Here is a 15,023-nt window from a genome sequence, read left to right as displayed (position 1 = left end):
GGAAGTAAGATGAAATTGTATAGCATATGCAAAACAAGGAGTGTATAACATTTGCAAAAATATGTACATGAAGGTACACAAGGGTAAGGCTTACAGGGTTCCAGCCCGGGGGCTTCAAGACAAGTACTGTATTATTTTTTACTTTAAAAAAAAAACCCAGTAAATTCTCTATATATAAGGGGCCCGTGAAAAATCCTGGCCGGGAGGAGGGGCTCCGAAGAGGGGGAGCATGAGGTTGAGAGCCATTGTTCTACTCTAGACAAGGGTTTTCAAATAGTGATCCTGGGTAACGCATGAGAACTTCGAACTTTTAAAACTCTGCTCTTATTTAGCACTAATTTCGCAAATATAAGGTACGGATAGGCAAAGAAAATTTCGGAAGCACAAGAGAAGGCGTGTGCAAATTTTGGATGCTCTGGCAGCCATAGCGGTAAAAAGTTTGAAAAGCTCTGGAAAAGGCTATATAGATTTCCATTCAGTGTTTCGTGGACTTCTAAGGTTTCTTTATAGTTTTTTTTTAGGGGGGTGAGGGTGAGGTTCCGCTGCATTAAAAACGTGCAATTTTTCATTTGTATTATTATGAGAAACATCCATGTTTGTTTGGTTGGTTCAGCGTATTGTAAAATGTGGGAACCTCTGGCCAACAACAATTCAAATCATTCAATTTCAAAGAACCAATACCGACTTTACAGCTTTTTCTAATTTGTGAGGAGCTCAATATTTATTCTTCGCCCGGGGCCTCAACCGACCTTAATCCTCCTATGCCGGCGATTATGCATAATTTTATTACCTCTCATCTCTTGTACGTTATACATGCATTCCACTTATTTTACCATAAACATTTAATTTAAGGAAAATATATATTATGTAAAAAGTTAAAAAAATAAAAAATTATTATACGTATATATTGCAATGTTAACTTTCTTCACGTGTAAATCAAGATGTGCAAACCAAACCACCATTTCGATCAAATTTCATCATCATAGACTGAAGTTTAAGCACGATTCCGGTAAATTTGAGTAATTCATTAACGGTTTTTGTAATGTTTACCAATTCAACTTGGATAAATACGTAATCACCGGTAAATAGGAAAAATTCGCAACACACGAACATAATTTATCAAACTGGTCGGTGATTATGCATAATAACCGGCGGTTATGTGTAATGAACGGATTATACCGATCACATTAAGAGTAACATGTACACATATTCAAATTGGCAGGCAACTAAGTCAAGATATTTCATCGACCCTCTACAGTAATTTTTTTCTGTAAAAGTGAAACCACACTTACAACGATATTCGATATAATAATAAATGTGTATATAACGATATTTTTTCGTCTGGTTATTTAATAATAGACTACTAGTACACTGGAAATTTTTTTGAAAAGGACTAGACAAACAACTAGTAACTAGATGGGTGAAGCCTTGGTGTACACATAACACAAATTTATTAAACATTTTAGCACAAATTAACAAGACACAAATATAAGACAACTAAGAATCAGACAAACTGAACGTGAACATGCTTCTCTGTATGAGTCAGCGAGTGATACAGTATATACGAAAGATCTTCGTCAGGAGTTGGGGGGAGGAGAGTTTAGTTTTAGTTCCAGTCTCAAAGTCAAACCAAAACCAAAGATGTTCTTCGTGTTGCGGTAAACAGTGTCCGCCTCAATGGGTATTTTTTCCATCCAAATAGCCAAAAAAAAAGCCAGATCTAGTTGGAAAATACCTAAGTCGCACAACACTGTTCTGGCTTGAGCAAGCATTAAAGAAACACATGTAAACACTTAAACTTTAGAATGGAAAATATAATAACAAGAAAAAAAATTCTACCTTTTTTCCGATGCTAAAATGTAGATATTGATTTCTATCCTTTTTCAATGATTACAAGAAAACAATCCAAAAGGAGCACAACAAGAGATGAAAAACAAATACTCAACATGAAATTCCCGGTTATAATCGTCCCCAATTTCATCTTACGTTACACGGCTCCTTCTAAAAAGGCGTCGACATGATACTTCAGGTCTTGATTGGTATTTTTTTATGGTTTGTTATTACTGTATGGCCCAGCTCGAGAGTGACGATTGGATAGCTTCATCACAAAGATATACTGTCACCAACACATCTCCGAAAGACAGATGCCATGCCATTCTCCCCTTCCCCCTCCCTCCCCAGGGCCGTCTTAAGATCATCAAGGGTCCCCGGGCCAAGTGGTTTTTCTGAGGCCTTACCTGGTAAATTCTAGAAAAATTTTACCTGGTTTCATTTTTGTGAGGCCCCTTTTCGCTTGAGGCTGCCGGGCCTTGCCCGGGTGGGCCCATGCGTTAAGACGCCACTGCCCCTCCCCCGAACCCCTCTAATTTTTACAAACATTTGAGATTCAATAGTGACGGAATCGCTCTTCAAGTATTGTATACTCACATAGTAGGGTTCGGTATACACAGAAACACTCATAAAACCACAGTACAGTGGAACACTCGTTAATACGACTCTCATTCATACGACTTTTACTAATTTACTCCCTCATTATACATGTTTGGCTTCGGACCTATGCATTTTAGTGTTAAAATATTTAATTTATTAGACGCACAACATCAATTACACGGCGTTTTTGTTTCGACTTCGAACCCCGAAACTCGGTAAAAATTTCATTTCTGTCAACAGGATTTCAATTTTTTTTTTTTTTTTGTAGGTAGCAAAAGACGTCACTGAAATGAATATTTTTACGAATATTATCGCCAGAAAAGCCAGAATTTTTAGTCTGATTGTAAACGGATACATAAACATATTCAGCAAGCTGACGACCCCTTTAAAGCGGGCTCTAAAATGGTTTGTTTATTGTAAGTTTTTGAAAACACGGAAACGCACAAATATAACTTACGTTTATTGCTAGTGAGTTTAGAAGTACAGTCGAATCCCGTTATAAAGAACTTCAAGAGACCGGAAAAATCATTTCGTTATAAAGGAATTCCAGGTTTTAGCATTGTTCGTATGCAAACGTATCTAAGGGGATTAGAAAAGTGTTCGCGTTAAAACGATATTTTCGCTATAACAGTATTCGTTAAAACGGGATTCGACTGTATTGCCATTCATCTAATATAGCTTCTTTATTTATTAAATTACCTGCTATTCTCATCCTATACTGAAATTTTTCAATAGGATTTCTTTTTCTCTTTAAATCGTTGCAAGAACTTTTCCAATAAAAACTCATTGAACTGAAGTGCATCAAAACAAATATTTATTGTTTATTGTACAATTTTGTATAATCTTCTTTTTAATCAACAGCGTGAAGAACGACAATTGCTCACGCCACTAATGTAATGGTCTACGTACGTCCTATCCTCCGTACGGACCCTCGCGTACGCTGGCCAGAGGCAGGATGTATCAGTACTACTTCTTCCAATCAGCACCACTGATCAAGTCGGTATTCGGTAAAGCTACCCATCGGTAATCTTTATCGTGCATCAACTTCGAATAAAATTTTTTATCTTTTATAAAATCTGAGTAGGGAAAGCCTGAAAAAATAAAATTCAAAAACAAAACATGTATATTTCTGAAAATTTTCAAATAAGATCTTATATACGCTGTTGAGAAAGTTGAGATTATGGTTTATAAACTACTATCTATATGAATAAGGCCGGTATTACACTATAAAAGTTTGATAAAATCCCTTTTATACAACTTAAAAAATCTAACCAATAAAGATTATAGGTTACATTCGAGCAAATGGAACTGGTAAGCTTATTGGTTAAATTTTTCAAGTTTTATAAAAGGACTTTTAGAAAACTTTTATAGTTTAATACCGGCCTAAGAGACATTTTTAATCCCCATTCAATGATAATCGAGTCGGTATGTTCACAGAATTTAGTTTATTAATGCATTATAAATTTTACTACTAACTCTTAATATTTCAGATCCTCGAGTGTATTCAAATTTTTAGTCATTTTTTTCTTTGCTTTCGAATTTAAAAAAAAATAAAAAATTAACTTTTATTTTTATTGTGAAAAAAATTTCTTATGATACATGTATTTTACGGCGCTTCGGATTACTGAATATAATTTATAATTACTTTACATAATTTATAGTAACATTTACGAACACGAAAAATTTTATGAATACAAACCAGGGTCTATTGGGTCGGTTATGTTGATGTCATGTAATTGCCTTATCATTTTTAAGCACTTTTTTTTCGTTCCTTCAATGGGCATCGGCCGAGAAACTGAAAAGAGAAGAAATTGTAAGCTTATAGGTATCGACAGTTATGAAACGAAATGTATAAACTATATACCGTAATATATACATGGATTACAATACTTACAATGTACTTCTTCTTCTTAACCATACATGCACTTCACACGTATTCCTCTGCGGAATTTCTGACAAATTGGTACATGTCGGAATGCGTGTTCTGAGTGTATGTGTGGACATAACGTATTTATGTTGTCAAAATTATGTGCGTGTTTCGTGTTCTATCGAAGCTGCCACCTATCTTCTATGTTTTGAGTGAAAATGATAAGTGCTTGAATTTTCATGTAGTGTACCGACATAGTGTGCCAGGTTTTCCGATTCTGAACGGTGACGACTTTCAGAATCGGTAAACCTGCCGCACTATGTTTGTATCCTAAGCATCGTGTTGAAGATCTGCCTGCTGTGTCTGTGGGAAGACTTTTTTTAAATGTGGTACTGGCTCGCATTTGCGTCTTGAAGTTGGAAAACCGCAGAAAACCAATTTCAACTGAAGCAACTGCAGATTATAACAACTTACAATGCACTGCAAATACTTACGTGAAATTGGAGTAGGTCGCAAGACAGGTTGACATAACGGGTCGACTGTAATATATCCTAAACAAGAGAAACCAAATTTGAATGGATATCGAGAAAACAGATAATTTATTAACCCATTAAGCCATATATTTCAAAAATACAGCAACCCAATTAAAAACTAAAATTATAAACAATATATACACATGATAAAATACTATACAATGCCCATAAAGAATACTTATGGTTGTCTTATTCTAAGTATGGATAGCTTCTCAATATACCCCAACATGTTTATCGTATTTCTTTTTAAACGTGTCACTTGTGTTACAATTTACTACCTCCGGGGGGTAAGCTATTCCATTTATTAACGACCCTATTAGAGAAAAATTCCCTGCGACACCATAACCTCGCATTGTCCCTTACCAATCGATACTGGTGTCCCCTTGTAAAAGCAGTCGATTGGCGGTGTATTAAAAGTTCGTGGTCCATCTTATCCATCCCGTTGAAAATTTTGAACATTTCGATCATATCTCCTCGACACCTGCGTTCATTGCAGGTCACAATGCCATATGTATCCTTTTAAATGAAGTAGTTTTTCCTCCGATTTTCAGCAGGCGCAAAGTAAGGGGTGTGGGGGGGGGGGGAAATGTTTCATTGAGAAATAAACTTTACAAAATATCTGAGCTTGTCGATAATAGGCTTTTAAGGAGTCGAGATATCTCGTCAATACTACTTAAATGGTTAATACCCGGCAAATTAAACTATATTTTGACCAAAATTTAATTAATGAATATTAAAGCTATTGGTATATAGAGGTAAATTTTCATTTCCATACTTGATAATATATCCACGTACCTAGGTATCAATAAAAAGTTGAATTAAATGTAATTGCATGTATGTCCAACTCAAAAATGGGGATCCTGATTATAATTTTATATTTAATTTTCTCTCGTCTTCTTATCTCTAAGCAAATTCAAGGTTTCAAAACTTGAGAATTCAATTAAATCTTTAAAATTAGAGTTTCCGTATTTCCACAATAAAATTGGTACTTTCTTTATCATTGTTTTCAATAGGGATCATCCTGCCCTTGTCCTTCAAAGTGATATTTATGATGATTATGACGTCTATGCGAAAAAAGCCTCATTAAAACTAAAATACCGCTGATATATCGGAAACTTTTTTTTAAGTATGCTATATTTGACTGTATTTGTGTGTTCTATAATCTGATCCAGTTTAAATTTTAAATGAGCATGTAAAATTTACGATTGCAAATTAATGACGTCAATTTCTCAATGATGCAAACATAGTGATTATTAATTTTTATGCAGCTAAGTCAAGATATGAGTGCCGTTTTACCTGGTTGGTCTGTTGCCAAGTATTATGCATTAATGAACCCTGGACGAATCGTATGATCCCTTGGGCAGGGCCGTCTTAAGAGCATCATGGGCCCCCGGGCCAAGTTGTTTTTCTGAGGCCCTATAAGGTAAATTCTAGAAAATTTCAACCAAGTCTCATTTTTGTGAGGCCCCCGAGCCGGACCCGGGTGGGTCCATGCGTTAAGACGACGACACTGCCCTTGGGTTAATATCGGAATGTAGTATGTTTGTGTGTATCTGTGTTCTGTATTTGTCTTTATGTGTTAATTAAATTTCAATTTCAACACATACGGGGAAAATGAGAAAGAAAAAAATTGATTGAAATGTGTTGAACACAGCAAGAGAAATTGATATGTTTAAATTTCCGAATCGACAGGAATGAATATACTCACTACACGTGGCCGACGATGAAATCATTAACAGGATCGATAAAAGAATCACTGCAACTTGCATCTTTTTGCAGAGTTTGAAAGAAGACCTTGTTGAGTTCCGAGAGCAAATTGAAAATGAGATTCATCTTCGATTCCACTCTTATTTATATCGATCGAATAGTGCAGTTGTATCCTCTCTTTTGAAATTGTTTTCAGGTTTTCCTTCATTTTCACACAATTCTGAGAAAAGCCCTTTGTTTATCCACCACGTGGCTGGCGTACATAACTCACAATAACGTTGCATTGCTAATTTGCAGGTTACGTCATTGATGAAGTAAGAAATGAATTCCGAAGTACATTTACGGTGGATTTGAATTTTTCGATTAATTAAAACCGCTTTCGTACATTAAGGCTAGTAATAATTGCATTTGTTAGGCACAAAATATTATCTTATTTCTGTTGTGTGTGTGAAAATTTTACATAATGATGATTACTGTTCGAGACAGGTTCCGGTCCCCCTCCCCCACCCACTTTTCCGAAATATTATAAAATGGCTGATATTTATATGGAATCACAGTTAAATTTATTGTACTGTCAACTTGATGAATTAGATAGAATCGTGGTGAACGAGGAATTCTCTAATTGGACATTGGACAAGCGTCACAAGTGGAGTTCCTCAAGGAAGGGCCCTTGGCCCCGGGATCCGGAACTTTCGCCCCCGACATCTCGCCCCTGGAACGTTTCGTCCTCGTTACATTTGGCCCCCGGAAATTTCGCCCCTGACATTTCGCCCCGGTACATTTTGCCCCTGGTGCGTTTGGCCCCCGAAAAATTCACACCTGACATTTCACCTGCCCTGAACGTATGAGTGATTGACTGTATGAGTGACCGTATGAGTAATTGACTGTATGAGTGACCGTATGAGTGATTGACTGTATGAGTGATTGACTGTATGAGTGACCGTATGAGTGATTGACTGTATGGGTGACCGTATGAGTGATTGACTGTATGAGTGACCGTGTGAATGATCGAGTGACCGTATGAGTGACCAAGTGAGTGTGAAATGAACTGTAGGAGTGCGTTAGTGACCGTAAAAATGACTGAGCGAGTGCGAGTGGCAGAATGACTCACCACGTGAGTGACCGTATCAACTAGTGTGCAATTGACTTTATGAGTGAATGACCGTATGAGTGACCACGCGACTGACCGAATGGCCGTATGAGTGAGCAAATGAATGACCGCATGAGCGACCAAGTGATTAACTGTATGAGTGATCAAGTGAGTGATAGTGGGATTGACCGTGTCAGTGACAAAGGGAGGAATTGAGCGATGGAACGTTTGAGTGAATAAGTGACTGACCGAATGAGTGACTAAATTAAATACTGGTGTAAGTTTCCTAGTGAATGATTGAGCGTATGAGTGACCGAGTGGCTGACGGAATGAAAGACAGAGTGAATGCTTGAATAAATTTGCGAGTGACTGAGTGATTGAGCATATGAGTGATCAAGGGAGAGACCGAGTGATTAACCGTATGAGTGACCAAGTGACTGACCGCATGAGTGACCGAGTGGTTAACTGCATGAGTGACCAAGTGAGTGACTGTATATGTGACCAGGTGAGTGACGGTACGAGTGTTCAAGTGAGTGATCAAGGGAGTTACTCAGTGATGGAACGCATAAGTGAATGTGTGACCAAGTGAGTGAGTGACTGCATGAGTGACCGAAAGATTGATAAAGTGAATGACTGCATGAGTGACCGAAAGATTGATAAAGTGAATGACTGCATGAGTGACCGAAAGATTGATAAAGTGAATGACTGCATGAGTGACCGAAAGATTGATAAAGTGAATGACTGCATGAGTGACCGAAAGATTGATAAAGTGAATGACTGCATGAGTGACCGAAAGATTGATAAAGTGAATGACTGCATGAGTGACCGAAAGATTGATAAAGTGAATGACTGCATGAGTGACCGAAAGATTGATAAAGTGAATGACCGTATGATTGACCCAGTGAGCGACTGAGTGATTGACAAAGTGAGCGATTGAGTGATTGACAGAGTGAGTGATTGAGTGATTGACAGAGTGAGCTATTGAGTGATTGGCAAAGTGCGAGGGTGGAGTGTCTGCAAAGATGATCCTCCTCATCCCCTCCCTTTTTATAGGTGGTTACGTAGCACTGAGTGACCAAGTGACTCACACTTTAATGGATTCTAAGAATTTGGAATTTTCAGTTTAAGCGTAAAATATTTTGCCCAAATTTACGACTCACACCGGTGTGGTCACTCACACTATCATTCATATATTCACTCATACGGTCACGCGTACGGTCAAGGTAGGCAAAATGACGGGGGGTCAATTTCCGATTCACTTGATTACTCACTGAGTAACTCATATGATCACTCACTGGGTCACTCATATGGTCAGGGCAGGTGAAATGTCTGGGGATAAATTTTCAATTCACTCGATCACTCATGTATTCATTCACTTGGTCACTCATGCGATCAGGGGAAGGAAAATGTCACGAGTAAATGTCCAACTCACTTGATCACTCATGTGGTCACTCACTTGGTCACTTGTACCATCATTCGTATGTTCACTCATACAGTCACGCGTACGATAAGGGCTGGCGAAATATCAGAGATAAATTTCCGATTTACTTGATTACTTACTGAGTCACTCATATGGTCACTCACTGAGTCACTCATATGGTCACTCACCGAGTCACTCATATGGTCACTCGCTGAGTCACTCATATGGTCACTCACTGGGTCACTGATATGGTCAGGGCAGGCGAAAGGTCAGGGCGAAATTCCCGGTGTGAAATGTCCGGGGCGAAATTTCCGGGGGCTAAATGTACCGGGGTGAGATGTCAGGGGCGAAATTTCCGGGGGCCAAATGTACTGGGGACGAAACGTGCCGGGGCGAGATGTCGGGGACGAAATGTCGGAGGCGAAATATCGGGGGCAAAGGTTCCGTGAACCCTTGGCCCCATACTTTTTTCATTGTTTATCGATAAACTCGATCAGGGTATCGATGGGATTGATAGCAAATTCGCAGATGACGTGAAGCTAAGGGAATGAAAACGATAGGGAGTTGCTCTAGACCAGTGATTCCCAACGTGGGCGTTGGAATGTTCCAGGGGGGGCGGTGGAAGCTACGGATATAACACACGTTCCTATGAGTTAGATTGCGTTGGGGGGCGATGGGACAAAAAAGGTTGGGAAACTATGCTCTAGAGCTAGACCATAGTCTCCCAAACTTTTTGTTTCATCGCCCCCTTCATCAGAAATTTTTTCCTCTCATCGCCCCCCAACTCAAGCAAACCCATAGGATCCTATGTTAAATCAGTAGGTTCTATCGCCCCCTTGGAACATTCCATCGCCTACCAGGGGGCCGATATTGCCCACTTTGGGAAACACTGCACTAGACCAACTTAAACAGGATTGGAGCGTGGGCAAATGAAGCATGAAGTTTAGCGTTGACAAGTGCATGGTCGCTCATTTTGGATCGAACAACCCACGTTTCTCTTTCGAATTGATTGGTGTTACTATCCCGGATGCAACTAGGGTGACCGATTTGGGAATTCGCATTGACGAGCGGCTTAGGTTTTCTGAACATTGTTCAGCGGTGGTCAAAAAAGCGAATAGAATGCTTGGTTTTATTTTCAAAAAGATCTCTTAGCGTTCTCCTAAAGTCATTCTTCCGCTTTTCCGAGGCGCAGTTCGTCTTGGACTGGAGTATGCTGTACGGTTTCGGAGACCATACTTACAGAGGGACATCGACTTGGTTGAAGGGATGCAGAGAAGAGCTACGCGTGTTGTTATTCACGTGGGGCTGGAGTTATTAAGAGAGACGTCTTTTTTTGAATATGTTTACATTGGATGAACGCAGGTGTCGGGGAGATATGATTGAAGTGTTCAAAATTTTCAATGGGATGGCTAGGATGGACCATGAATTATTGTTACACCGTCAATCGACTGCTTTTATAAGGGGACACCAGTATCGATTGGTGAGGGACAATTCTAAGTTATGGTGTCGCAGGGAGTTTTTCTCCAATAGGGTTAATAAATGGAATAGCTTACCCCGGAGGTAGTAAATTCTAACAGAACTGACAGCTTTAAAAAGAAATACTATAAGCATGTTGGGGTAAATCGAGAAGAATAAACAAATATACTTAGAATAAAATAACCATAAGTATTCTTTATGGGCATTGTATAATATTTTATCATGTGTATATGCTGTTTCTAGTTTTTGTAATTGCCTTTTTATTAGGGTTGCTGTAATTTTGAAGTATATGACATCCAAAATTTGTTATGGGCAACTTTTTCTCAGCCACCTCATCGGGCATTTTGTGTGTTGTAGTGTTGTATTTGTATTTATCAGTTTGATCCACCTCCGAAAGAAATTCCTGGACGGCCCTGTCACTTTTATCATCGACAATAAGCAAACTTTTTAGGTTAGATTTCTCTCATATTAGTATGGCTAATACATACTCACTCACATGGTAAACAGTCCCAGTCTATCTTCAGAGAGGCAATTTATTACCATCCGAAGAGGTGGCACGAGTAGTGATAGGGGGAAGGGGTTTTGGATTTGCTGACTTTTGATGACGGGGGGGGGGGGGGAGTTTACTGATACTTACACAAAGCCGAGAAGAGTAAAAGTGGACCTGGCCTCGCCTTGTTAGACGGCTCATCTGAGCCACCAAGCTGAGAGAAGGGCCTAGCACCTGGGCTGGTCACTGTGACACGAAGGGCTCACCCGAGCCATCAAGCCAAGACAAAGCTTCATTAAGAGAGACCTTTCAAGCGGCTTTGAGCCGAGAAGAGTAGACGCGGTCCAGGACTTGGCTTGGCCACAATAACAACAAAGGGCTCGCTAGAGCTACAAAGCCATGATTATTACGAAAAAATACGGCGATAAACTCGAATCATGTCTTTACTTTTCGGACTTTGGCCGGGAATCTCCAACCATTTGTCGAACTGACAGGCCAAAACTCGAAATTCGGACGTTGGCTGGGCCAATTTTTCGCGAAACGGCCGATTTCGGGCTTTTGCCGTCAAGTTTTATAACCATTGGCGTACGCAAAGCGGGGTTTTGGGGTTCTCACCCCGCCCCCCCCTGAAGCCGAGATTATAGTGTTATTTTGCAGGAAAAAACGTAAAGCCCCCCCCCCCCTGAAAAGAAAAAAAAATTGGAACCCCAGAATATTCTGCGTACGCCTATGATTATAACTCATATCTTTTTTGGATGTCCTGTATATTGTATTCGTTTTATGCGCGCATTTGTATATATAGCTCATATATTTTTCTGATTTTCTGTCTCATATGATGTTGAGGAAGTTCTTGACTGGTGACGAGGGACTCATATGGCAAGTTTTTTCCGACACAGCCACGTTTTTCGGAACAATGTGCCTCCGAACACAATCAGGCTCTGTCAACGAAGTGACACTTCGATTACCGAGCCTGATTGTGTCCGGTTTACCCTGTTACCCCCTATATCATGTTACGAGTGAATCCACATCCAAAAAAAAAATATTATGTTAGAAGAGGTAGAGAGAAATACCACGAAAAGGAAATCTTCGTTAGAGCCAAAAACTTTGTAAGCCGAAGTATCACTGTGAATTGTGCAATAAGCATTTCCTAATCACCATTCATTGATTGATTTCCTTCACCCGTCATACGCCGTGTTGCGTACGTGACAGGTCGACCTTGGTCGACTCCCAGGTTGAGAAAATCTGAGCTTGGTAAATCACGAAGTTTCACTATAATTAAACTTGAATCATATTCTTACGCAATTTTCTCAGGAGGAGGGGGATTCATCAGTTGTTCTTCCCAAGGAGATTTTCTTACTGTATTAAGCATTTGGAAGCTGTAAACGAAAGCATGACAAAGGTCATAAAACCTCGACATTCCCTCCCTACCATATTTTATACAGGTCCGTAAAAATCTTATTTAAAATTAAATTTCAAATTTTAAATTCTGAAATTCAAAAAAATTTAAATTTAAAACTTAATTTTAAATAAGATTAAGTCAATTAAATCTCAATTTTTTGCTTCATTTCACGAATTGAACAGTTTCTTTTATATACAGGGTGGGCAAAAAGTCCGTAGAAACTTTAAAAGTTCATAAAAATCGGAAAAATAACCGAAATAAAACGGTTTGAGGGGTTTGCATCGCTAGGTCATGGAAATTTTTTTAAGACAGGAAAAAATAACTAAAAAACAGCCGATAGGTGGTGCTGACGTACACAAGTCAAAGAAAAGATACGCAAATAACGAACAGAATTTCTCCAAATCGTTTATTACAGCGGTATGTGTTCCACATGATCACCACCACAGGGTATAACACATTGCAGGCGAGTCACAAATCCAGCAACGGCAGAGTGCAGTAGACCCACATACACGGTTTACAACGGTTGTAGATTAGGAGCCGCTGAAGTCGCTCGTACCAGTGCCACCTATAGGCTGTTTTGAGGGGGGGGGGTTTCATGTCTTAAAACAATTTCCGTGACCTAGTGATGCTAACCCTGCAAACCGTTTTTTATTTCGGTTATTTTTCCGGTTTTTATTCATTTTTAAAGTTTCTACGACTTTTTGCCCACCCTGTACGTTCAATATTGTAGTTGCTTTTGTTGAAACTCCCACTGGCTTTCCACTGGCACACCTGTCATCAAGGGTGTCGTAAATCACTTAGGCGTGACTCAAACTTGTTGAAAGGCGGCCATTTTTTAAGAGGCATTCCTTTTCCTTCTGCTCCACCAGGTGTGGATTTTCGTTCAATTTCCCTTTCCTGGCAATCCAGACACGGCGTGAGAACTTTAACCAGATGTGTTGGAGGGCTATTTATGATAATAAGATCTAATGGTATGATTTTTCAAAGTATGTAAAGTTGGTACGCCCTCCGAATATCACTTTCACTGCTGTTGAAACACACTTGACTCCACATTTTTCCAAACATTTCGTGGAGGCACACGAATAATACTTAGTTAACTATTGGAGGATCACCCTTACCGGATGCAAGACCTCTTTACCAGTGCCCTTTGCCCTTGCAATTTTAGGGGGCCCCACAAATCGGATTTTCTTTCCTTTATTTTTTTTAACCTTCGTTTCCGTAGAATATCTCCAAACGTGGAATTTAATTTGAGAGTAACTATGTAAACTTTTTACATAATTATACTCTGTAACAGACATATTCAACCTGCTGCTCGCGGGCACTGTGGTGCTTCCAGAGAAAAAAGTTGCCTCAAAGAACGTTATATAAAAAGGGGGGGGGGGGAATTCATGTTTGCACAGGGCCTGAATTTATGAGGAACAGGCTGTGCCCTTCAGCGCACTAATAATCCTCGCTATTTTCTCAAAAACTGTACAGTTTTATGCATATTTTATTTTCATGAACATTATTAGAGCTGCAACCAGAAGCGTACGCAGGACCAACCTTTCGAATGGCACACCGAGTTTAGGGATGAAAGCCCAAGAAATTCTCTTCCCGAGAAATTTTCTGTTACTGACTGTCGAAAGTATGGTATTTCAATTTTAAAAATTGATTGAAACAACATACAAAATAATTTTCTTTAGATATTCTGATTTGTGTGCGAAAATATTTTAAGTCTTTGATCATCTTGGGGGGGGGGGGGGAGGCCACGGGTCACCACATTCTGCTACTATTTATTAATATGAAAATAATTTAATTTGGAAATTTGGAGTTTTTCACTTCTATTACCACAGATTTAGTGCTTTAGTGTATGAATAAACACTTGAGAAAAATAATGCCGCACTGACTATAATTTTGAACGAAAAAAATTATTTAAATACCTATGAGATTACGACTTAGCCAAATAAAAGTATACAGTTTTCTTAATTTCTTTGACTCGACTATATTCGGGTAAAAAGTTGACGAACGACTTGATTTAATTTTCAATTTATTTCGAAGTTGAGCAATTTTGAATGATTTCATCTATATATTCCGTCTTTTATAGAGCAATTTTACCTCACATATTTTCACGTTAAAATGTGGAAATTGCATCCACTGCGACAGGTGCATTGGCATCTAAATTGAAAGGTTTAGCCGTAGGTGTAGACAGAAAAAAGGCACGCCACTTCAGGCATGCGATAGAGTTCAGCGGTAAAGAAAAAAAAACGGGATTGAAAATTGAAAGCTGTTGAAAGAAGACGCACTAGTGAGGACATAGTTAATAGGGGTTTAAAACAATAAATGAAAGCAATAATTGCAGCACAGAGAAAATACCTTTTATATATGTATATAACCATTTGAATCTATTTCTGTTAATTTAAATGGTTTTTTTAAAGGTTGGTTACTCAAATTACTCGGGAACACAATTTTTTGGCCTCTTCCAAAGTTAAATCTTGCGTATGCCCCTGCCCTGGAATGGAGTGCTGCGGCATAGTCGTGAGTAAGGTTTTTGTCGCCCCCCCCCCCAACTTCAAAATTCGATCATTTTAGAACTGTGTTCTTTGTTCGCAGCTAAAACTCCCACCCCAAAATG

The 15,023-nt window shown here is 39.0% G+C and overlaps 1 long non-coding RNA gene across 1 annotated transcript; it reads right to left on the bottom strand.

The window, feature by feature from the left end:
- Positions 1-4,125: 4,125 nt before the first annotated feature.
- On the bottom strand, positions 4,126-6,647 carry LOC149072919 (uncharacterized). Its single transcript, XR_016194436.1, has 3 exons — positions 6,539-6,647; positions 4,792-4,848; positions 4,126-4,225 (listed from the first exon to the last, which is right to left on the bottom strand). It is a non-coding gene; the product is annotated as an uncharacterized LOC149072919 (long non-coding RNA).
- Positions 6,648-15,023: the final 8,376 nt, after the last annotated feature.

The sequence above is a fragment of the Pholcus phalangioides genome, unplaced genomic scaffold, assembly GCF_987345545.1.
Source record: "Pholcus phalangioides strain wild (caught in Gottingen) unplaced genomic scaffold, Ppha-v1.0 ptg000017l_1, whole genome shotgun sequence".
Classification (NCBI taxonomy): domain Eukaryota; kingdom Metazoa; phylum Arthropoda; class Arachnida; order Araneae; family Pholcidae; genus Pholcus; species Pholcus phalangioides.
Note: the sequence above shows the minus strand (reverse complement) of the source record. Positions and strands in the feature narration are given on the sequence as shown.